Here is a 27,283-nt window from a genome sequence, read left to right on the forward strand (position 1 = left end):
CTGCGGCCTGTAAAGAACACTCGTCGAGGAAATCAGGCTTAAATCACACACACCATTACATAACGAAGTCATTCTTATGGTAAAGTCACACTTGGGAACAATCACTTGATATAAATGGAGGGATTGCAGACACTGAACGCATTTGATTTAATTTTATTTCCATTTAATATGTTTCACAATTCTTTTATTACCAAGTAAGATTTTTGTATTATTACATACTTTTTGCATTCATTTTTTACATCAATTTTTTATACCTATGAGTCATTTTTCTGATTCTTTTCCCCATTTGATTCATTCATGTGATTTCTTTTTTCCACATGATTCATTTAAACTACCCATCGTTAATGTCTCACGTGTTGTGCATATGGTTTCATTTTTCACTTGTGATTTTCTCACATAAATTATTCTTCCTTACACGTGATTACAAATCAGTCACATGTTTTAGTCCACAATGTGTCGAAAAGCACATCCTGCATATACTTGACCTAAACATGTGAACACATATCTACGAAGGAAGTTCAAGTCAGACCGAGACTTTTGATTGTGCAGTATAACTGAATACAGTTATGACAGTTAAAACTCTCTTTATCTCTCTATATAATTCCCTGCTACACTACTGCACATACCGTCAAGGTAGAAAGATTTCTTAATATGTCGGAACCACAATCGGACCGCCTGCTTTAGGTCTGAAACACTGACCTCCCAGGAACTCCTTAAGTGGCCCAAACATGTGGAAATGGCTTGGAGCAAGGTCAGGACTGTATATGGGATGTGGCAATAACTCCTAGTCAAATTCCTGTAATGTGCAAAAGCAGAAAAAGCATATTGTTTTTCTTACCATTAAAGGGCCATCAAAGGAGCTTCTGGGAGGCGGTAAAGCAGGCAGTTCGTTCATAACTGTGTTCTGTTATTCCACCCAAACAAAAGCCCCGGTTTGACCTGAACCCCCCCCCCGTTTATAGCATTTTTATGCATGTGATTTTAAATTTTTTGGTAATATTGAAATAATGTCTTAAAACGCATAATTCTGATACTATCCCGTGTCCAATACATCAAACCCCACGACCCACGTGTCTGCTTCAATGTGAATGCAGCACATACTGTGTGAGGTGGGCCTGTTTCATTTGTACCGAAGCCTCCCACAGACACGCACGCAAGTGTGCTTGAATCTGCCGCCTCTAAGTTCAAGCAGCTGAATAAACATAACACACACACCTCGTCGTCGATGCATACCTGTACAGCCTCACAATTGCTACTATTTAGTACTGGACTGCCTGCTTAAGCTGGCATCCATCTTTCTGCCACATACTCCTGCATTTTTTGTGCTTTAAAGGAAATGACTCAAATTTTTCTCTCTCTCGAGTTCTCGGGAGGAACGAGTAGATTTCGTTCAGTTGTATTTCTTAGAGGTAGAACATTAATGCAAAGCAGATGTAAAGACTGGAAAGAATAAAACCGTTTAAGAACGTATTAGGAATAACGTTAATATATCTTTTTTTTTCCTTTATTGCATAAATATTACTACACAGTTTGTGAAATAATATTTGCACCGACTTTAGATGCAACATCCATATATCACTGGAAACACGATTGAAAGATGTTATAATGAAATTGGAATGACAATGCCGCGCTGTTCCGGTCAGAGTGTTTCCACTGGAACATGACTCATGCATCATTTTTCTAACTAAGAAATATTATCATTTTATGATCCTCTATGAAATATGTTAGCAATTATTGACCTGATTGTCATTATGTAATTCTGTAAGTAACTTAGCATTTAGATGGTTTCTTTCCATCCAACCAAACAATAAGATCTCAGTCAAGAGCAGTTCACTTGAGAACAGATGTGCTGAATCAACAACCTCACATTTTGCAAAAAAAAAAAAAAAAAAAAAGAGAAAAAAAAAAGCGCAGTCACAGATGATGCACCGGTGCTGGTGGCGGTCTGCATCCAAGAGCTTTGTTCTTTCCACCTGAGAGCTCTTGGAACACTGCACGCCCAATACCTGAAACAAAGCCAGCAGAGAACCTCCAGGAAAGGGCTCAGTATCTGAGCCACACTTTGCCCGTGATCAGCAGAGGAAACAGGACATTGGTGGGTCAGTCTGACTGCTGCCCTCTGCTCCGACACACACCGTGTTCATGAAACGGCCGCGCAGGTCACTTCCTGTACACACTGCCAATGCCGTCATCACAGGCCATGGCTACCACTGCTGCCACTCTGACTGAATACATGACATAATGGCAGTGAGAAATATAGTGTATACTGCAATGTGCTTGAATTCTCGAAAATGAATGATCGGACGGTGTTTATATCCTTCCAATTCGTTCTAATATGGCATCATGTATATAGTCAAGTAAGAATAAATGAAAATAATTAGAATTAGCAAACTGATGTCATATAAGCAGGATAAAACACATGGTATCACAACGTTTTCAGAAATTTATTATAAGCAGAAATATATAAGAAACAGTATATATAAATATAATGATGTAATTACTATAAGTATTCAAAAACATCTTACAAGAGACAAAAGATATTTGTTTAATAGGGTGTCATGGTGTCATTAAATTTAAACAGTCATGAATTCATAAATATACAAAAAAGTGTCATTCTGATGTCATAACCATACATAAAGTCTTATAAGCAGAAATAAGAAATGCACTTTCCTTATGATCTGGAATGGATGCTCACGATTGACAATATGATGTCAATAAGTCGTCCTTAAAGTCTTATTAGCAGAAATAAAAAACAGACTTTAAATAAGAGCTAGTGAAAATATACATATCTTCTGTCATGATGTCATGGTACTGTCAAAAAGAATTAGTACACATCTTGTAAGCAGAAATTACAAACACATGTTCCTTAAGAGCTAGAGAATATGTTCATTACTTCTGTCATTACCATGTCATGACATTGTCATAAGTATACATGGAACCCATGGAATCGTGGAAGCAGAGATAAATGCTCTTTTTTAGGGCCAGAGAAAACATGTGTCATTATAACGTCATGACATTGTTATACGTAGCCGTGAAAATCTTAGACGTAAAAATGAGACACATTTCAAATGTTAAGCTAGTGAAAATATACATAACCGTGTCATTATGGCATCATGACAATGTCATGGTAAAATCTGATAACTTGTGTCACTACGGTTTCTTGACACATAGGTGTATTTAGAAAAACTTTTAACACACAGGGAATAAACACATACATGACACTTTAGGTAAGAAAGCTTTAAAGTACTCTGTGAGGATAATTATTGTTGTAATAAGCCTTTATAAAGCTTTATGTCCAACATCATGAAAGGCTACTTCTACACCATGAGAGACCCTACAAGCAGCTCCTTTAAGTAAAATGTTACCAAATACAGTCATAAAAAGTTCATTCCTGTTCAGCTGCAGACTGATAAAGTCAAAGAGGATGTAGAAATAACGTACAAATGTTCAATTTACAATATTTCAGTCATTGTGGAAACCGAATGACTACCCAGCCCAAATCAGTTAACCCACTCCACACGCTAGTCTGTAAAAGTAGAACGGCGAGGTGAAAGCTCAGCTGTAACAGTTCTTGAATAATGAGTAAATTAGTGAACGTGTAAAAGGGAGTATCCCCAACACTGACTAATTATGGATTGTGGGCTTGGCTGAAACAGCGGGCCGCAGATCAGTTGAAGAAGTAGCTAGCTTAGTCAAGACCAGCAATGATGCTCAGGCAGTCACGCGTGGGCGGGCGGCATCATCAAAACCGCGCCTTATCATTGGCCAGGTCGGATGCATAATAAGGTCTCGATGCACGGCCACCTTTGTCGTGTGTGATGTTTTCCGCCGATTGGAGCAGGTAGGGAGGAAGTGGTTACGATTGCTGCGGCTACACACACCCGCTCTGAATGAAAGAATGAGTTGCACAGGCAGACAGAAAACAACAACGCCCGCAGTGGTGTTAAAACCGTTCACTCCTAATACTTTGCTTTAAATCAATGTTCATGCTGTCGGTTAATCGAGGTTTCTGAAGAGGAGAAAGTCCCCATTTGACTGTTATACAAATCCGACCAGAGGATACTTACGTTTCTCTGTTTCTAATTTGCTGTGTTACGTTAAGCTTCAGTCATGCGCGACCAAAAATCTCCATTCCAAAAATCAAGCTCTGGGTTGAACAGACAGTACTATGTAGTAGAGTTGGGATGTAGCAGTGGAGTAATGAAGGTTTGCAAAATGCACATAATAGCACTATTCACTGTACGTACGTGTCTTTTTAACTTATATAAAGTTATAGGTTTAGGATATGACTGAGAGCGTTTCCTGAAGTTTCTTATTTCTGTTATATATTACTTTCATATTCCTTTCTTATTTCTGTTATATATGACTTTTATATTGATAAAAGAATAATGAATGATTTATTAAAGAATTATGATCGTGTTTTTCTGTTCGTAGTTACATTTACCGTTCACGAAACAGGTTAGATCCTGTTCTCACTAGCTACAGAACGGCTATAAGGAGTTTTTCCTTCAGCGACGTTTATTTGTCTTTCAGTTGGAGTTTGAAGCTACTTGTTATGAAACCACAATGTACAATCTTCACTGTTTTAAAGACATTATGGAAAACGTAAAGTTTTCTGCTAAATGTTCATCACACCAACATTTGCACAGTTTTTTCCAACACACACCACATAAGTTCTTCTCAAACACTTTCTGACCAAGCAGATTTGACTGTTCAAAGATGCTGTGATATAAAAATATAATTATTATATGTACTATATAATTATTTCATTTTAAACACTAAGTAAACAATTTGCTCTCTCCGCCGTCTCTCCATTCCAAAAAAATTAAAAATAAAAGCGCCCATTTCGAAATCATAAAGTGAAGGGAACATGAAAGTGAAATGAGTTACTTGCTTCTAAATGAGTTTGTTGTTTTTCTTGTCTCTTATAGTTAGAAACCATGAATCACTAGGTTACGTTAGGCTGTTTCATGGTGCATTGTGTCGAGGCGGTTGCTTTCTGTGTCTGAGAAAAAAAAAAGGGCAAAGAAAAGCAAATAAAAGCACAAAGCCGAGGCGGGTTGTTCTTGGTTGTCCTTGGAAAAAAAAAAAATCCAAATTGAGAATAGATCGCAGAACCGTAGGTGCAGCCGTAACTTATTTTGAGTCAAAAGAGAGAGAGAGAGAGAAAAAAAAGAAAATGCAGCTTCAAAGCATGATAAGTCATAATCTTCTGAAATGCTTTGGATATTTTAGGAATAATTATACGCATCTTTGTGCGGACATCGTAGTATTTACAGAGCTGATATACACATAGGTGTAATGTATCATAAAATGAACAGCACTCCCAGCTGAGTAAACAGTTCTAAGGGTTTTTAAAGAAGTTAAAAGGACACAAGTTAGGAGCAGTACAGAACTTGTATTAAAAGAAAATCAAGATCAATGAAGAGTCTGGTCACCTTTAGCAGATTTGTGTCCATTAAATAACAAGGACAGGAGGTGTTTCTTTAATAAAACCACCAATCATTGCAAATCATCAAGTGGTACATAGGGGTGATTGTTTTCCAAGCACAACACATCCTGCAGTGTTTTATTCCTCTTGTTATACCAGAGCGATTTGCTAACAAATACTTCTTTTTTTAATCTATTTTTACAATTTTAATCAATGTTGTCTTTACTAGCTTGTAGAACTTTTATAAGAAACCAAAAATGAAAAATTCTCCATCCTGAAGACTTAATCGTGAGAGAAAATGCACAAAGCGCTGACACTGGGGACTCCTTCCATGAATAAAGTAAACATGTCCTTAATTTCAACAATGATAATGATGATGTAGAAGAACGAGCACGTTCTTATACAATATGAGCCTCGTAACTCCGCTACGGTCAGAACCGTAGCTTTTAACCAATCGGAGTCGAGAATCTGAAAGTGCTTTAGTACAAACACAGTTAAACTAGCTTTTTGTAATTATTCATCACTCAAGATGTCAACAAGCTGAATAGAAGTACAGGGAAATCATTTGGAAAAAATTCACAGCCATATGATTACGATACAAGGCTGGGAAGCGTTCCATGCGTGATTGCTTTCCAGAATCCATTTAAGCGCGCGTGATTCTGGCTCACGTGTTGATGGCTGGTTTTATCTTCGAGCTGTCCGTTACAGTCGTGTGAGAGTTTTGGGTACGGTTGATTTAACCTGATTAAGTGTCTTGGCTCGGCTTCTCTGTGTGCGAGATCGGGCTCAAGTTTCCTCCACCTGGAGTGGGGAGTGCTCCTTTGACATAAGCACAGGCTCGGGCCAACCTCATGGTTCTCGTTCGTCACCCCTCTCCTCCCTCCTTCCCACGAGGTGATGTAGTCATTGCAGGTTCTCTCTCTGTCTCTCTCTCTCTCTCTCTGCAGGGCCTGGCCGTGTTTAGAAAACACTTGTACGCTGGTCACTCGGCAACGGCATGCCTTGCGCAAGACCGTATGAGGCACTCCTAGAGAATGCAGTCGATTTGCCATCAGTCTGATAAAGGAGTGTTTTTTCTGGAAGATACGTTGCGTGAGCATTCGGTGAGAGGTCGCGTGTGGAAAAAAACTAAGGGTGTCTTGAAGTCACGCTGCGAATCATCTTGTGATGCATGACCTCTGACCTTCTGACACCTTTCAGTCTAACTCGCATGGAGCTGTCAGCCTGGTGCTTACAGACCTCCTGCACATGTTTGACCTCGCCCTGGGGCAAAAGCGTGTCTTAAGGAACACCCCCCCCGTACTGCATTAAGCACGTGTGATGGTATTGTTTAAGTGGTGTAAGAGCTAGCGAGAGAGAGAAAGAGCGTGTCTGGACACATCCGCTTGATTCAGTTAGAGGATTTGTTTCTTTTGCTTTGCCATAAGGGGATAATTGCTCCTAAATTCTAGTGCCATTAAGGGAAGGAATGTGTCCCTTTATAACATCAGTGCAGCTGTGTAGGTTCACTTCAGATATAAAAGATATGATAAGACAGATGTTCTGTTGATCTTTAACGAAAGGTCAGCTAATTGTTTACCAGCTATAACTTTGACTCAAGCATTTTCATATTCTACAGAGCAGAAGACATCTTTGCCCAGATTTTCATAAGACCATGGCCAAAATAAATATTTTAAACATTTAAAGTACATGAGAAAGTTTTGTAGTCACGTACTGTACATGACATCATGTTTAGCTGGGACCAGCCATGCTCACCCCTGAAAATTTTCAATATAAGAAAGTTATGAAGGTCTCTGTCTTCATTTCTATGAATAAATTTATATATTCCATGTGCATGGTTGAAATGTATTAACCCTTCACATGAAAGAGTCTATTGCAATGCAAATACTATTTCCTCTTGCATAGGAAGTCACCCAACTGTCTGACTCACCTTGTTGTTATCGTCATGACAGCCAGGCTGATAGCAACTTTAGCAGTTTTTTTTTAGAATGATTCAGCAGTGCACTTTTGCCTCACCTGCTGCACTGTCCTTGGTAAAGTCCGTGTAGACTTGCATACTAATAAGTTGTAAGGTAATGTTGTGTCTGAACTGCTAAACATAGATTAGTCTTATTTCAACCTCTCTGTGAAGGTAGAAAAGGAAAAGTCCCGTAAAAGTACATACTCATAAGGTCCATTTTCAGAATGACTAGTTAGAACTTTGAATGCACAAACTTACCACCTTATGAGCAATTCAAGATTTCTCAATTGAACTGTTAGATTCTCATCATTTTTGAATGACTTCAATGCACATGACTGGGATTCTGGTTACATAAGACACGGCATAAGCTTCTTCTCCATTGCTAAATGATAGGAATAATTGCATCAAATTTCCAGGAGCTTTATTCTAAATTAGACTTGCAAAATGCAGGTTTCACGTCACTAAGACTAAACTTGTTTACTACTTTAGCCGAGATGTCTTTTATCCAGCCTTGAAGGCTGTGTCCATAATGTGTATTTCTGAACATGTTGAGAATCGTCTGCTCATTGACCGATCAGGGGCCTTCATGCCTCTAAATCCCGTTAATGATGTTCATAAGCAAAGTGCCTATGGCCTCACAGTCGTGCTCTTGCCGCTGACCTCAATTCATTTAAATGAGCTTCAGAGAAACAGATATAAATGGCCATAATCATGAACCTCCATGGCTTTTCAATGGTTGTGTTAAAAAAGCTTATTTTTTTAAATGACTCAGATATAAAGATAATTCCCAAAAATCAAGTGAAAGATAATTCCAAGAAATCGAATGTTTGCAGTTATGAAAAGGACACCACGTTTGCTTTCGGAAAAAAGTAAAATGTTCTCTTTTAATGTTTAATTATTCACTTTTTTATTGTTATTAATGTTTAATAGTGAAGAAGCATCAGTGAAACAGAGCATTGGTAAGCATTTGATTATGTGCAGGGTGTGCAAACCTTTGCACACAACTGTGCAGACTTGTCTTTATTTCTGTTATTATTTTTTATAATATAACATTTTGATGAATAGATAGATAGATAGATAGATAGATAGATAGATAGATAGATGTTTTGCTCTTTTTGATTAAATTTTTTTTATTTAATTATTTTCTTAAAAGTGAAAAAACGTTGATGCAGCTTTCTCTTTGCAAGCTCACACACTCTTGAGTCATCTTGTGTATATCTTTTCTGACATTTTTCCATCACTCCGAATCAGGCTGATAGGAGAAGCTGATAAATGGAGCGTGCACAAGATTGAATGGTATTAAAGCGTAGTTTGCTAATGTGCTTTGAATGTGCTGTGATTAATAAACAGTCACTACTGCATTTGCTGTGTACAGTGTATAAAGTTCAACAATGACTAATAGTGTGTTTTCACCTGTTATCTAGATTTTTGTTTTTCTAGTTCAAAATGAAATTCTGTGGCCAGGAGGGTGTGTAACTCTGTGTGCACTTATGCGGTTAGAAGAAACTGGCACATCTGGGGCTCGGGTTTGAGGTCGTATGGGTGACAATGTGGTGAAAGGGAACTTTTCCCCCCCTCCCCTACACATTGCTAGAATCATAGCGGATGTCTTTGCTGTAGCTTTAATAAGAGAGCAAGAAATTGCTTTAAAGGGAAGAAAAAGCTGCTTTCTTTCCTACAATGTAAAAAAAAAAAAATAAAGTGTAAATATGCTATTAATGTTTGCACTTGGGTAAAAAAAAAATGGTAGCTACACATTACACCTGTTTGCACACTTACACACCAAGAAAAAGAAGGAAAAAAAGAAAAGAAGATAAAGGAAGCATGCAAAGCTAGCAAATGTGCACACTTGTTCAGCAACATTAAGTAAGCTAACCAACTACCCATTAGCTTTGCTAAGGTGACTAGCTAGTCAAGTAGTTCTAAGTAAATCTAAGTAGATCAGGCTGGATATTTTTTTTATCAGTGATGTTGCTCACTCAGATCACATTTTTTTTCCTTCACCTACAAATTGTTAGAATCATAGCAGATGTCTTTGCTATATCCCTACAAAAGAGAACAAACAACTGATTTAAAGAGAAAAAAATAACTGCTTTCTTTCCTACTTTGTCAAAATTGTGATACTGCTATTAATGTTTATATTTGGGTGATAACAGTGGCTACACAATACACCCATTTGCACACTTACACACCATGAGAGAAAGAAAGAAAGAAAGAAAGAAAGCATGCCAAGCTAGCAATTGCATACTCTTGTTTAGCAACATTATGCAAGCTATAACCACTGCTTGTTAGCTTAGCTAATCTGAATAGATAGGTATAGATATGTAAAGCTAGCTAAAGTTAGAATTAAGTCTTACATCATATAATTAAAATGAAGCATTAACAAAATAGCTAACTGTATTCTATAAAATCATATGCTATGTTCTTCACTTAAAGCACTCAAAATGGAGCCAATTGTAAATGGCTACAGCATTTGTAAACATTCCATTATTATTATTATTATTTTTTAGACGATAACATGGCAGAAAATCTTTGGTCTACACATTTTTTATGTAGGTCTCAGTTTATTAGGATGGAAAAAAGAAAATATCCTGATATATGTGACTAAATAGGAGTCTGGACTAACATTATGCTATCAAGTTATCAAAACAATTAACCTGTTTTGCTAGCCAGTCTGCTAACACCATGCTTACAAATTATATTGTGTACACCAGTAGCAAAACCACTAGTTGCGAGCTAACTTTTAGCAGCAAAGCCATCAACAAAGCAGCAACCAAACCAGCTAGCCTAATATATTGTGTTATGACAATCTGGGTTTGCTTGCCAGCTAGCTGACTTTATAGCTATTATATTGCTAGCAAGAGTAGTTTAGCGCTAGCAAGTGTAGTTTTGCACTCTCGGTGGCTTCCACTTGTGACAAAGGGCAAAAAAAATAATAGTCTAAAACTGGCAATGAATAAAACAGTAAATGTTTTTCTTTTCACCTTCAGAAATCTTCATGTTGTGCTCAGCGACAGCAACACCATTTTTTACCGGGGTTTCCCTGTTTGTTCATTATAATTAATAAACACATGATCAGTGCCCATGTTTGTGCTCGCAGCACTAAAGCAAAGCTGCTTGCAGTTGAGAAACTGCATCGTGGAATGCGTTATGTTTCTCTGATTTTAAAGATGAAGAAAAGTATTCCGTTCGAGAGTTGCTTCAATACAAACATCTGTAAAGCATCAGCACTGATGCAGACCTGCTGGAAGTTCCCCTAAGACTCTACACACACTCACATGCACGCACACGCACACACACACACGCACACACAAGCATGAATACAGCTGTTCGGGTCTCCCTCCATCATTTTTTGTTGCCATAGTTTTCTTTTCCCCTCCCAAAACAAAGCTTGTGACATTCCTATCACATCATTGCTCTTTGGCATGTGCCCGTGTTTACAGTTGGACTGTTTTCCTTTCCATTTTGCTGTTTTTCATTTGGTGTCAGTATCTTCAGCAGGTCTGGTTTCTTGTTTTTAGTGGCCTTGTACTACTTCAAGTATTGAATTCAACACCAGTTAAGATTACTCACATGTCATTTGCAAAACTTTTCTTCAAGCTCTAGGATTCTTCATCTTAAAGCAGGCCGTGATGTAGTAACTACTATGTATTAGCAAAAAAAAAGATGAATACTTGTAAAAGTGAAAAGATGTTACCACTTAAAGGTTGTGGGGAGTTTACAGGGTTACAGTTTACCCCTGAAAGTGAAGCATGACTGATCAATTATAGTGATGATCGTTTCACCCTTATACCACATACCTATTCAGTTTTTAGTTCTGATTGGTCAGGATGTGTTAGCTGGGATGTTATTGTAGTATACCACAGGAGTAGCATGTTCATCTGGACTTGTATTCTGGATGCACTACTTAAACTAACGCAAGCATTCTGCATATATTGTCTGATGTGTTAAAGATTTCTGTAAAGAGATGTTTATTTCACGTTTGTGGAAAGAGTCGCCAGTGTCATTGCTTTGTAACAAATTATAGGTAGGGGTTAAAAACTTTTGCACTTTTTAGCCTACGAGGATTAGACTTTTAGTTATATTAGGATACTGGATCTGATTTAGTTAGGCTCAAATGCAAAAGTTTTCATATCTTAAGGAAAAATAAAGGTTGTCCGTAATATGAGTGTTTGTTTGAGTGTGTGTGGTTGTGCCCTGCAATGAATTGGCTTCCCGTCCATGGTGTACCCCACCTTGTGCATGAAGTTCTCTGGGATAGAAGTAGAATAAAGCAGATCAGATCAAACTTCCCCGTTAATTTAGCCTGACCCTTTAAAAGCAAAAACTGATGTAGAGAACTCAGGAAACAACAGTGGGATACTACAGGGCGCAAAAAAAAAATCTAAACTTAAGGGTAATCACAATGTCCCATAGCAACAGTTTGTTCATCTGGAAATATACAACAGACACACTACATACACAAACGCTAGCATCATTTATTTAGGGAGACATTTTTTTTACATTTATGGAATAAAGAGAAAAAATAAAGGCTGGAGAAGGAGCGACTGCTATAATTTTCTTACATAAAATTTTGGCAATTTTATTGTAAAGGGATAAAAAGCACAACATGGTTATTATAACATAATAATTATTGTACGAATATGAAGAGAATGATATGTATTAATTATGATAATTGTATAAGATGGTAAAAGAGAAATAAAATATTAGGGGTGTTGCGCTACATGGAACCATTGTCACTACAGCAGTGTACACTTTTTAATTTTTTTCTTACAGAATGCTTGTATTTTATTTCTTACTTATTAAATCTTGAATAGTTTTATTAATATTCCTTACTATGTATACACCCCCAATAATATGCACATACTAAAATGTTCTACTCCACATCTGGTGTATTTCAAATCTACAGTAAGATGTGGATCCTATAATCTCAGCTGTGGTGTGCTGGAGAGAGCTGCGTTTCAATTGATGATAGTTGAAACAGTTGATGATACTCGGGGTTGCACTGTCATTTTTCACGTTCTCTCTAAATATCCTTATGTGACTCATAACTGACTGAGATTTTATAACGCCAATACTTCTTTCACCTCAACCGATTTGACTAATGCTTGCCAGCTGCTAAAAGCTGGAAAATAATAAAAGTAATCATTTACTTTCCTCTGTGTGTATGTGTGCATGTGTGCGTCTGACAGTAGTGTAATACAGCTAGCGTGTTGTGGTTTAACGTTGGCTGTTTCACACTCATATCATACTTTCATAAGTGCATGTCGGAGGAAGCAGTAGAGAAAGTGTATATGTGTGCAGAGCAGCTGCAGGGGCTCACACACAGGCACACTCACAGGCACACACACACACACACACACACACACACAGACACAAACACACTTGCCCTCCTTGCTTTACACATGCCTGCTGCCTGTGCTCTCTGCGTGTATTTTTTTTGACATGGTGCGAAAGATGAGTTGACAGTTTCAAAAGGTTTCGTGTCATTTTCTTATAAAACGAGAAAAAAAGAAGTGCCTGTTAATTAAACCCTTACCTTAATGTGTCATAGCCGCAGAGTGTTCAATGCGCTGTTGTCCTAACCCAGATAAGGATATCATAAAGTTTGAATAAGAACTTAGAAAGCTGAGTGAATTTGCATAGCGAGTTAGACATTTGTTTAAAAAAATATTCCAGTAAGTTCTCTTGATCACACATTGTCACTTTCACATGTGGCTTAAAAGGTGTCTGAGAAACCAAGTTTCTCTCTTTCTCATGCTTTTCCGAGAAAGTAAGGCCGTCTTGCCTCGGTTAGTGTGTGTAGGTGGGATTCCAGAATAGAGGGATCGGTTGGACTGAACGGGTCGGCGTCTGTTTCCACAGTATGTATAAAGATGATGGAGGACAAAGCACCACGCAAAAGGCCGCAAGTCTCAGGGGCCTACGTGCCCATGGCCTTATAAACACACCAGAAAAAACACAAGGTGGCCCTGCTTTCTCAGCCCGGACCCCATCATCAGGACAGCCATTTTTAGAGTGCGCCGGAAACTTCTAGTTTGGGCGTGCCGCCTCACCAGAAGCCCACTAATGACGGGTTGGTGGGGTAATGCTCTAATGCAGCAAATGTGAACGTTTAGAAAAGCAGTGCTATCTTTGAGATGGAAAAGAGAACAGAATCCTTCTTCTAAGTGTGCACATTACACACACTTTTTCTTTCTCTGTCTGTCTGCGACCACCAGGAGAGAGAGTGGTCTAAAGTGGGCTTCTTCTGCTCGAAATACCCTGCCACCCACTCAGAGATAAATAAAATAACATCCTGCATGTGTCTATGTTAAATTATGTCCTCTGTCATAACTTTATACGGCTATTCATAATATTATGAGAAGTTTTTCTCACATGCTTGAGGTTTGAGCGTGTAGGCCGCAGGGAGAATGAATGAATGAATGAATGAATGAATGAAGAGGTCGTTACTCATGAATGCAGGTACCTGCATGTCTAATGGCTATAGATGTGTGGAGGAACACTGCAGGTTAATTTTAAAGCTTAAATCATTTTCAAGCTTCTTACCAACAGCACTGTCAAGACCTTTTTCTTACAGTTGAGGGCAAAAGTTTGCATACCCTTAGGACAAAATGAAGAGAAATGGGTCTCACAGGTGTGCATTTAGCCACAAAATACATTTAGAAAGTTCAAATTATTGGCCTGCGTAAAGTAGCAAGAACAATTCAGAATAATTAAAATGACTTGAATTGAGGTAAGTAATAAAACCTGTAAAGATAGTGCTAAATCTTCAACTTTGTAGACGAATTTTGGTCAGAAAAAATCACGAGCGTAAATGCTTATTAAAGATGCATGGTGAAATAAAATGACAGCCGAAATCACAGCTATGTTTAATAGTGAAAACAATAACATTGCATTCATGCACAATGTGATGTGACTTCAGAGGGTTGGGCCTGAACAGCTGTGTGGCCATAAGAAAACCACTTGTTAGTGAGACTAATCAGGAAAAAGCACTTTGTTGGAAAGGAGAAAGATTGGACTTTGGAGCAATGAAAAATAAGAGATATATTTCAGTATATTTCCAGAATCCAAAATGTGAAAGAGGGGATTTGGGAGCATGAGGAATTTTCAGACATAAATGCACCACCACAATGTTCACAATAATCAAAGCTAAAGACTGTCAATAAAGTCTTGGAGTGTGCAACAAAATATATATATAAAAAACTGCTCAGGTCAAGAATTAGGATTTCCTGAGCTTTCATATTGTGAATAACCTTTTGTATCATCTGGGTGGATTTTGGATTCTCTCACTGTTTCAAGATTGATGTGTCATAAGACTTGAGTCTAAACGTAACAACTAATTTTCTGTTTACTTTGCTTTATTCATTGTTGTCTTGCTACACGATAAATCCGTCCCTCTTGAATTTGTTTACCATTGTAGATAAATTGAAAAGTACAATTTTTATATTTCCAACTTAAAAAATTTTGCACTTAGTTTGAGACAGAGTGCTGTACAAGGATTAGACAATTTTTTTAATTTATATTACATACTGTAGATATTGCTAATCAAAGCAACAAACAGATACAGATAGTGCATGGCATTGCATTAAACCCACTAACCTGCTCTAACACACCTGCTTCTCATTACACATGAACCCACTGGAACTCTTTCAGGCCTGTTCATCTTTTTCCCCTGAAGTTTTGGTGACCAAATTGCTGTTTAGGTCATTACTGCTTTTAGCCGAGATGAGTCACGCAGGCTAAGTCTGAAGCAAAAGAGCCTGGTCGCTGTGTAAATCCTACGCGCCGGTCTTTTCTTGGAATGTGTGCAGACTTCAGGATTGTTCTCCTTCCTGTCCCTCAGCAGTGCCTTTGTCTCCGGAGCGGTCTCTGCTAATTACGGAATTCCGCCAGAAAACTGGATTCGCCTGGACTCCCCTGATCCTGTAGTGCCATGGGCTCTGGGTATTTTTGGGCACTGCTGTAATCCTGGCACGCCATTGAATCATGCTATTGAAACATAGTGTCTCAGTGTGTAATGAAATTCCATAATGCAGAGTAATTTCATTGACTTCATAAGGTTCTCTGGTTATGTTGTTGGTTCTGAGTCAATTTTACATACAGATGTTTACCAGTATAAAGAGATACAATAATGTAATGTTAGGATTCCCAAAGAATTCTCAGAGTTTTAGCTGCAGCCTGTGTGAGAGGAAATCCCTTTGTTATAGGGTAATCACAGGGACGGGTAAAAACAGAAGAATTTTGGGGGGTTCTGGATTTGACCTTTTTCAGATTTTACTGTAAAAACAAATGTGAAATCACTGTAATGGTTAGTATTGTGTTGAAGGTTAAGGTGGTTATGACGCCAGCTCACACTTTATTGCAAAACAGTTTAGGCTGTGTTTTTAACAAAAATACAGTTCTGTGCAAAAGTCTTGAGCCACATCTTATTCAATTAAATGATGTAGATTAAATGAAAGAAATGGAAATAATTTTTTTTATTGCAGCATGTTCCAAAGTACCTAAAGACACAATTTAATAACTGGTTGTTAATGTAACAACCTCAGCAGCAAACTCATGTCCCCTTTTGTCTATTCCAAACACTCAGCATTCAGCATCACCAGTGCACTAATCACCAGCCTGATCATCTCTCACATCGTCTACACCAGTGTCTTACTGGTTCATGCTGTACGTTTGATGGGTTTTTATGGATGAATGATTCATAGGTCACTAAGAAGCTTAACATGTGAAAAACATTCCTTTGAAACTGGCCAGGTACAGAAACTGGATTAAAAAACGAGAGCCAAAACTTGCCGAAAATGTCTATCCCTCAAGATTTCATTAAAAATACAAGAAAATTCTGGCTCTTTGGGAGCAAAATATGAAGGAATTGGGGGGGGTTCAAGACTTTTTCACAGTAATGTACATTCCTGACTGTCAAATAAATTCCTTTCCTACATTTCTCTCTGCATTTCCTGAATACCTACTAATATGTTTTTTGATAAATAGTCGACTATTAAGCTGAAATCTTCGGAGGATAAAAAAGGGCTATTTAAATGGTCTTCACTTAGAAAACCTCTGACTGTGTTCTGAAGAACAGGTTTCACTAACAAAACCCTTTCGAGTGCTAGAATTTCAGTTTCTATACCTATAAAAAAAACAATTTCCTTTTTGCATTATCATTTCTGGAACCTTCTTCCCAGGCAACACCCTACACACTTTTATTTGTCAACTCATTGTTTACATACCAACATTCAATGTTTCATTGCTTTAATACCAGAGCAGTGTGTCAACAATAATCGTTAAACATACCGCGTCATACGTTTTAATCCAGTCATAGTCATGGTTCATGTTCTACAACGTCAATGAAATTATTTCGTTGTTCTTATTATTACTAATAATATTTCTTATTGTGAACGTGTGAGGGTGTAAGTGTGTACGTGGTGTACCATGCCTCATGCCCGAAGTCTCCTGGGATAGGCTCCGGGCTTTGTGCAACCATGTGTAGAAGATGAACAAATGAACATTTTAGCTGCTTCGAACACTTGCTTGTGTTTTTTTTTATCTTTAGGGGCAATTAGATAAAAAAAAAAATCACACCTCATCATGATACACAGAAACCAGAAAACGCAAGCTTCTGAAGACTTTCATCATGTCATGTCATGTCATATCATATCATGTCATGACTGGTCATTTTTTTCTAACACGTTTTCTAACACTTCTTCTTCTTTATCTTTCAGCTGTTATCTTTCAGGGGTCACCACAGCGAATCATCTGCCTACATATAACCCTATCCTCTGCATCCTCTTCTCTCACACCAACTAACTTCATGTCCTCTCTCAGTGCATCCATAAATTGCCTTTTTGGTCCTCCTCTAGATCTCCTGCCTGGCGGTTCCTACCTCAGCATCCTTCTACCGATATATTCACCATCTCTCCTCTGAACATGTCCAAACCACCTCACTCTGGCCTCTCTAACTTTATCTCCTAAACATCTATCATGGGTTGTCCCTCTGATGAACTCATTCTTAATCCTATCGATCCTTGTCACTCCCAAGGAGAACCTCAACATCTTCAGCTCTGCTACCTCCAACTCTGCCTCCTGTCTTTTCTTTAGTGCCACTGTCTCTAAGCCGTAGTGCATCGCTAGTCTCACCACTGTTTCAACACATTTTATAAACTGTTAATAATTAAACCCAGATTTTAAAGCATCCGTTATTACAATTCCCTAAAATCTTAAGACGCCACGACAGTTTACGAAGTTTCAGGTGTTCCCAGTAGCAAAAGACACTGCTGAAGAGTGTATACTGTATTACCATGCGATGATCCTACATCCCTTGACTTTACACTCATTTCTGCAATGAGGTAATATTTCAACAACTCATTCATTGTGTTCCCTCTGACTCAAGAGAATGGCGAAGGCTTGTCGCCGATAGTTCCTCTGAATTTGTGAGTGGTTGCTGTGCGGAAAATACGAGTGTGAGAGTGCGACCTGAGTGGAAAGAGTTGTGATGTGTGATCTCCTCACCCTCGTTCCTTTTATACTCGCCCTTAAAATAGCTGTGCTCTCATTGGCTGAGTAAAAAAAAAAAAATGCTTTCACTGAATCACACGTAGCCAATTAGACAGCAACACTTCCTGTCCGGCAAAAAGATGTTTCCTGGTGATAGTAGGCGAGAAAGAGCGAGAAGGAGTGAGAGAACAGTAAGGCTTTGCTATGTTTCCTTAACCTTTGTCACCTATAGTGGAAAGCCTTACGCAGGTCTCAGACTGTTGTGACTGAAATGCTATGAGGAACGCAGTCAGGAAGCAGAAAGTAAACATGGATGTTTTGCTACGCCAGAATCAGTGTTAACTTTTTTTTTTCCCTTCAAAAGGTGCACCAAGAAATCTTGCGAAGGCAGTTCCTCACAGTTTTCTTCAAGTTTAAGATCTAAACCATTGTCTGAAAATGTGCATATGGCTACTAAAATAAAAATAATAAATAAAATCTAAGGATTTACGTTGGGATTGTACACTAAAGGAAAACAGCAGCAGTGGTGGCATGTTTGTTTACTGCGTTTGGCTAATCACCCTGTGGAAAGTTTTGCTAGCATTAGCATAAATTCATCAGCCATTTTGAGCTAGTTACTGTTACTTGCTGATGTGGAACACAAATTAGCTGATTTCTAAGAGCGTTCTGGGTTTGGAAAGACTTTTTCATTGTAACTTTTTGAGGCAAAATTTCAGTAAAACCACTTTTACTTTAGCACTAAAGTATTAGCACTGCATCCATCTTGGTTATTTAAATGAAGGTACCACAGCGCTCCCTCTGGTTCTGCTGGCTTATTTTTTTGTGGATCATTGGTTAAAGTTCATGAAATTACACTGAACCTAAGCATACTGTAAGCCCCCACCACCACCCCAAACTTGTTTTCATTGTGCCTCCCCCATCGTCATTTTTCGATTCAAACGAATTAACTTTTTATAAAGTTTGATGTAAATTGCAGATAAACTTTTTTTTTTTCCAACAGTGACCTTTAAAGCTAGAGGAAATCCCCTTTAGGTTTTTCTTCAAAGGGGTAAAAAGTTTTTATTTTACCGAAGTGTTTATTCGTTAGTACATCTTCAGAAAGCAACTCATCCTGGTCAAGTTGTGTTGGATCCGTTCCCATGAATACTGGCTGTGAACCTGGATGTGCACCCTGCTCAAACTCACGCACTTACACCCTGACACACTTATTCATACTTTGAGCCAAGTAACAGTCATCAGAGCATATAGTGTCCTCTATTACAGCCAGTCATGCAAGAGCATTACGCAGTGAAAAATTTCCATTTGCTGCTAATAAAGCAATGCCCTAAGACTTAACTTTAACCACAACCCAGGCACCTTGACTCTCTCAAACCTGGAAAGATAATGAGAATGTATTTCATCTAATTATATACAGTGACGAAGAGCATTTATTTGTGTGTGGGTGAAGACAAGTGAGGGCCGCACGTGTTGTTAGCCCGGAATACACTTTGATGGAGGGAGAAAAATAATTTCCCGAAGAGCTGAAAGGCTGCTTCTATACTCGCACCTTGTATCTTGTGGCGCTCACAGTCCAGGAATGTCTGCCGTCTGGAAGGGAAAAGTGCAGTCAGCTGAAATCAGAGTTCAGGAAATGTACACACACACACACATGCACCCACGCGAACATGTACAAATGCACACTCTGAAATCGATGTCTTCATTCAAACAAACTCAAAGAGAAAAATGGCACCTTTTTCTCTGCACTGCCATTTTACACAAGGGTGAAAACCAAAACCAAACAAATACAGGGGGCTGGAACATGGTAATGGTTCCCATCTTACACACTCGTCAATTCGTTTTTTTGCAGCAGTGTGTATATATACACCTATATAAAGGGTTCCATAGCATGTAATCATCATCAGGAGGCTCTGGATTCAAGAATGGTTCAGGATTGTGAGCCTCTTTCTCACAAAAAGCTGTAGTGTAGGCACCACACAGAGCCCTCAGTATGCTCCTGCACATTCCTCTCGACGTTTAAACCCAGTTGTGGCTTTAACACCTTCACTTCATGATCTAGATGTTATTCCAGGTTTTCTTCTCCCTGACACAAGCCATGTTTGCGTGTTTAGAAGTCCGAATGTTAGGCTGCGGTTTAGCTACATCGATGTGCTTCACTTGGTCTAAACCAAAGCCAGCTTGTGTCTCTAAAGCCCTACATTGTCACCTCGTGTTTACAGAGTTTTTTTTTTTTTTTAAGCACTAGAAATATTATTCTGCATTGGAAGAGTAAAGGATCATGCCTTGTTTATCACCATCATATGCTGAACTCTTGAACTTTGCATTTCCTTACGCAAGTGAAACCAGTGAGTGTTATGAGTAGATAGTTTTTTTGTTTTTTTTCTCTGCACCACATTGTTAATTCATCTTTTTATTTTTTTAGACAATGGTTTCAAAATTCATGAAATAATTTTAAAGACCTCTTCAGAAAGAAGGGGCTAAAGGGCTCTACTTGTGGTTCAACTTTGTTATAGAACTCCACATGGAACCTTAAGGTGTTTCCCTAGATAAACAATCTAACGTTTGAAATATACCCTTTTTCCACATTTTCCATTGCAATTTTGTCACTTGGTCGTTCCTACAGCATCATAGATCAGCGTAACACACTTGGGCACCTTCCAGGCATTCACTACTTTTCATTAATCTGATGATGTGTAACCTCGGTATCCAGTCTCTTCCCTTAAAAGTCACAACGGCAATCTAACTAGGTCACTTACGGATCACATTTGACATAGTACAAGTCTGAACAGCATACGCGAGATTAGGACGTACTGACATAGAATATTGTTACATATAATAAGCTTACCAATTACAGCAGTTAAGGAAGTACTGCTTTAAGAGCTCAGAGTTGTATTGCTAGATTGGGTAGTTTTTCGCCCTTGGGCTTTTTGTCTTTGGGTGGGGAATAAAAAATGGCAGAATTATTATTATTTTTTAACAGCAGCAGTTTCACCTCTCAAGTTCCAACTCAGTGGTCAACTCTTAATCTTTAATTGCCAGGTTTTCAGAACTGCCTAAGCAGGATGTGTCAATGTGATCTGGCAACCCAGGCTGCACCCTAACCCCAGACATTATTTAGAAGCTGCTGCTGTAACTGCAATGAAATGTTGTTTGTTGGACTCTTAAGCAAAAAGAAAAAAACAAACAAACAGACAAACAATTAAATCACATATCGTATTGTAAAAACATGTATGTATGGCAAATATTGGCCACATACCAGGATTTTCTTTATCACAGTCATCATGGTTGTCTAAATAATGCAGTCAGGAACATAAAGTACTTAAAGTAACCTACTGTACATACAAATGCCAGAAATCGTATATTGATATGATATCGCATATATGAAAAACGCTTTAGAGGAACTCACTATCTCAGCATACATGAGCTTGGATGACAGTGGAGGTCCCTCAAACAGGGGTTCTGCTCCCTTAGCTATTGGATCCAGATGTCTGTGGAATCCTGAAGATTCAAAATTGCATTAATGCAATTAATTAAGCAACGGGGAATGCTGTACTGCTAAATATAGCATGGCTGTATTAAAAGTTATTTTGCTCCTCCAACACATCACCTTCCATACCGTACCTGGCAGAACTGACTTAGAGCGACCATTAGTGACCAACAGTTATTGTAATTACCAGTGGTGAACGTGGTTGTAAATTCCTTCCAGCATTAAGTAAGGAGAATAAAATCTTGAAGTGGGGGACAGTCCTGTAGCTCTTGTAAGTTTTTCTTTACATTTCCACTTATTCCGCTTTAGAATATCAGCTTCAGTAAATCTAGTGCACTGAGGGCGCATAATCAATTGTCACAAGCCCCAAGTATAGGACCCTTGATCAGGGGTTGGAGAGCGATCGTAACAATAAATAAAAGAACATAGATGGTTCAGATATGATTCATAAAGCAGTTATTATTCTCTTATTATTACTTATTATCAATTTGTCACTATGGGGAAAGCCTTCATCAGTGGCTTTCTTTACAAATAGAAACTCTTTTTTAAGCTCTTATTCTCCTGTAGAAATTAGTAAGCCAACGAAATTAAGAGTCGTATCAAAAAAAGCAGAGAACATCAATAATTTTATAATAAGAATACGAATCTGAAAAGAATGTTTATGATTCAGATGCACATGTCATGGGTCATAAACTCTGTTTCAGAAACCTGTTACTATTACAGTATTTATTTTAGTGGGAAATGGAAATGTGCTCTGTGTGTTCAGTGTGTTTAGTTTATGTGTGTGTGTGTGTGTGTGTGTGTCACACCAGCATGATGATTATCTACAGTAAAAGTAGTAGTTACATGTATTTCCAGTGAAGAGATCCCCCCTATGCAGAATGCGAATACTTTGTGCAATCCGCGGGCCGGAGCATTAGTCACATGGCGTGGACTAACACACGACCTCGAGATTGCTTCTGTCTCTGCACTCCCTTTCTCTGCGTTTTCTTCAGAAACATTGCAGCCTGGGTGTGTTTACATGTAATAAGAACGTAAAAAATGACAATGAACCACAGCAATCCAGTCGTCTGTTACTAATAACGTCGTGACTAGTAAACATGAGACAATGCAATGTACATGAGAACAAAGATCAGCTTCTAATTGTGCCTTTTATTCCACAGGACTTACTCATCATCATCATTATGGTTAGGTGTGCCCAAATCCCATGCCAAGTACATAACATAGTCTGTAGATTGACCAGAATGTTCTGACCTTTTTTTTTTTTTTCCTCTGTATTTTAGAAAACAAAGCCAGTTCCAAGACAAGATGCATTTGAGTTTTCAGGAACTGGTTACTAACAGCAACCCTTGTGTGCTGCTTCGCTATTCCTTGCTTTGTATATTTAAAAAATACAACTGCTCTTGCAAAACAGCTATTGCTTGAGAAACCTCATTTCCGAATCATGAATTTATTTGTAGTTTTAGTTCATCTCTCTTTGTCTTTTTTTTCTTTTCTTTTAGCTATGATGAGTTGAACGAAGAAGCGTTTGATCTGAGTCAGGTCCTGCTGTGCTGTGTTTGCTTTGGACTCAAGGAAGTCCATTTTTTCCTCCTTACACACACACACAAGCACACACATACACACGTGCGCGAGCACACGCTGACATGCCGTGACCTCAGACTAAACCCATTGGTTCACAGATATGCATTTTTATGCAACTCATCCGTGATCATCCGTCATCATGGTCCTGTCCTGATCTCTTCCTTGCGAACAACAAGAATACACAACGAAACACACACTCTCAACAATCTGAGCTCACTTTGTATTCTTGTAGATTGCGCATTGTTGCCTTGGGGTGAGGGGGGTATCATAGTGTTTAGCATATAGTGTATTTTTTTCCATGCTTTATCCTCATCTCTGTCATCCCCTACAATTATGGTAAGTGGAGGATATAATTAAGAAGTGAATCTGAGCCGTGGACACATGTGCAACAGCTGGATGTTTAAATTTCATCTCTAAATTTGCTTTTTATGGGTCCTGAGAGTGGAGTTTGTTTAGTTGGATATAAAATCGGAGTGGTCGCGGGACGTGTTTTTATAATGTCACCCAAATGTGCAGGACTTTCAAGCACTTTCTTGTGTGTGTAAGTGCGTGACTGTCTGTGTGTGTGTGTGTATGAGTTGGAAAGGGATGATATGGGAGCATATGTGCGTCTATGCATGTGGAAGAATCTCATGACTAGGAGGTTAGGGAGGATTAGGGTTTTGTAACGGTGGTGGAAATTAGTGATGTTATTCGAATAATTATGTTTGTCATTCAGTCTTGTATGGTTTAAATGAGTCTAATCCAAATCTCGTAATCAAGTCAGACATTAAAGAATATGAGCTGAAATGTGTGTGAATGTTTTTTGGATGTCTATTCTGAGCCACAAAGAATGACCCTGCAAGCAAGAATGACCAAACAAGTTAGTCTGCTAATGTTTTTCTATTTATTTGTGAGTTTAAGAACGGCTGATAAGAGAATCCCTCCCATGATCACAATTCACTTTGCATCTCTGACCTCTAAAGCATTTTGCCTCATTCTTCAGAAATGCTCATGAAATGAGAAACCACCCAGAGACACATCAGCACGCACCTGCATTAAATCACATCCTCATCACCTGCTCTCAGCACCACCAGGCTCTTTCCAGCATGCCTGGAATGTTAGAGCGGGAAAGAAAAAAACCTCCGATCACAAAGCCGCTGGCACGGATTCCCTGGCACGGTCGGGTCTCGTCTCCGCTCAGAAGGGACGGATTTCTCACGTTCACATAACTGGGTTAATTTCTCACCCTCAGCGTAGAGTTAAATGTTATCTTTGGCGGTGTGTTAGATTCTTAAGTCTCACACTTGTAGTCGGACCTCACACGGATAGCGTGCCACATACAACAACCAGAGGTTTTTTACAATCCAAAGTTTTCGTGATACGCTTTTTGCTCCTGCTTTGCATCAGCAGTTCTAGTTCATCATCCTTGTAATAACACACTTCATCTTTGTAAACACACTACACTACTAAAAGCAGATGTAGTAGAAGTACATACACTTTTCATTTACCGAATTAAAGCTGTACATGTCATTGATTGGTTTATGAAAATTTTATAATAATGATTATAGTATAATTAAATAAATAAATAAATAAAAAAACAAGAACACAGGCTTATGTAAATGCATGCTAATTAACAACAGCTATATTGCTTTAAAGCTGAACAGCAGTATTAAAGCAAGCCAGAATTTCAGGAACGGATCTGTTGGACTTCCAGTACTGCGGCTGGATGTGTGAGTCATACATGCTTTAGATGGGAACCGTTTACAGAAAGGGAAAAAAAAAAAGAAAAAAGGAACAGGTTGAGTCACTAGTGTAACCAGGGCATAGCTTTACAATAGATGTGATGTACGTGTCTTTCAATAGAAGCAGTGTTAATAGGGCAAGGTGTGTGTGTGTGTGTGTGTGTGTGTGTTTGTGTGTTTACGTGTTTTTATGTGTGTGCGTGCATGTCTGTGTGAGAGAGTTCGGTTTGTGTGTCCTCAATATATCTTTTCTCATTTCCAGGACAATAGTCAGCCTTCGGGTCTTCTCCCAAAAGGAGCCGTACGAAACACTAAACTACACCGAGGACAATAACAACATTACATGATATGTTACAAAAACACAGCCAGTCACCACCACTGCACCTCCATGTTTATGCACCCAAATCTCTGACTGTAGTCACTTGTACCTGACCTACTGTAAGCCATGGCTAGTGCATGAATGGCTAATGCAGAAAACAAGGTTTTAGTGTTAAAGTAAAGTATTTATTCGACACTTGATATTTATCTCACTAATAGTTCATAAGAATTTAGGGACACGTTATAATGGATTCTTTTCTTATGAAAGTTATGTTATAGATTATGAGAATTCTTGTGATTTAGAAAACGTACTTATTTACTTTTAAACTTATTTACTACTTACTTACATAGATGCAACTACTGAGTTATATATTTATTTACATCTTTACTTTACCCACGTGTTTTCTTACTTGTGTAAATTCTTACTTATTTACGTACTTGCTTGCTTACTTACAGGCATCTACCTACTTATATATTTACTTATTTACTTACTTTCTTACTTACCTACTACTTACTTACTTATGTGTTTACTTTACTGACTTATGTAACTACTTACTAACTAATGCACTTGCATACTTACTTATGCATTTACTTACTTATTTATGTGCTTACTTACTGACTTATGTAACTACTAACTTATTTACATACTAACTTACTAATTTACATGCTTACTTACCTACGTACTTACTTACTTAAGTACTTGCTTACTAACTTACTGTATGTACTTACTTACTACCTATTTACTTGCATACTACCTTATGTGCTTGCATTCTTACTTAAATACTTCTGTGCTTACTTATTTGTGCACTTAATTACTTATGTAGTTACTTACTTGTCACTTATGTACTTACTAACTTACAGTATGAAGTTACTTACTTACTTACTTACTTGTTCTTAGTAACCCAGTGTAAGTATCTATCCAATGATGAAAACTACATAGCACTTTTGTAAGTCGCTCTGGATCAGACCGTCTGCCAAATCCCTAAATGTCAATGTACTTATGTACATAATTACTTACTTATGTATTTACTTACTTACTTGCTTTGTTATTTACTTATGTGCTTATGTGATTACTTTTTATTCATTTATTTATTTATTTACATTGTACATTGTGCATTTCCAATAGTTACATTTATTTATGAAAGAACACATCATACCTTTTATTCTTTACAGTTACAGTTGTGGAATGCCAGCAAAACATAATTTTATTTCTCATTTTATCACGTCATTCTATAAACAGACATTACCTTACTTATTCATCATCTTATTGAATGAGACAAAAATCTAAAAGGCTTAAAGGGGCAAATTTAGGTCTTGACACTGGAGAATCCTTCCATCGCTTCCATAAAGCTGCCAATATGTACATGTGTGTGTGTGTGTGTGTGTGTGTGTGTGTGTGTGTGTGTGTGTGTGTGCGCGTTGTGCTGTTATCATTAGGATGACTGCTTTCCATCTGTGTTACAGCACTCCAAAACCACTCATTAACAGAGACAGTAAGAGATGATAATAACGTAATAAAAACAGAACGACCGGCAGATAAACTACAGTGTTTTTATTGATACACTTCTTTTATTGCTTTCTGCAGTCTCAGTGGAGACACACGCACATATGCATATTCAATATAATCATAAAGTTCATATTCTGCTTTATAAAGATGCAGTGAAAAGAACTTTCATATCTCGAGTACCGAGTCACTTGGGTGCACCCTGTAGTGTTGCGTAAATACCTGCGTACAATCATCATTTGCTCGACTAGGTCAGGACCGCGTTCATGGATTCGAAATAACTTATCCATGTATACAAAGTCGAGCGAGTTTCTAAATTTGTTTCTTTATCATAAAGTACACCAATATATTTACACTGGCAAGCGCGAAGCCTGCTCCTGAAAGATCCATTCGATTATAATGAACATATTTACACAGGTTCTCGGCTATTATTTTCCCAACGCTGATAAACAGACTCCAAAGCTATCTGAAGTTATATGACGTCTAAACCCCTAAGAACTCCGTAGATCGATTAGTGCGTAATGTTGTTCAGAGCCAAAGTCTCTGAGATAGGCTATCCCGGCCTTTATCCTACACTCAATAGGTAGTAGAGTCTAATCTCACATGGTACATATACACTATACACACACAAGCAGGTTTGTACTTCGTGAAATAATCTGGATTTCACTCTGAGCATCTTTTTTTGCCAGATCGTGGAGTTGCAGTATAATCAAGGACTCATTAGCCGGAGTTCGATAAGATAAACAACGAGAATGATATACCGTGCTTATCAGCCATGCCCATG

The sequence above is a fragment of the Clarias gariepinus genome, chromosome 25, assembly GCF_024256425.1.
Source record: "Clarias gariepinus isolate MV-2021 ecotype Netherlands chromosome 25, CGAR_prim_01v2, whole genome shotgun sequence".
Classification (NCBI taxonomy): Eukaryota; Metazoa; Chordata; class Actinopteri; order Siluriformes; family Clariidae; genus Clarias; species Clarias gariepinus.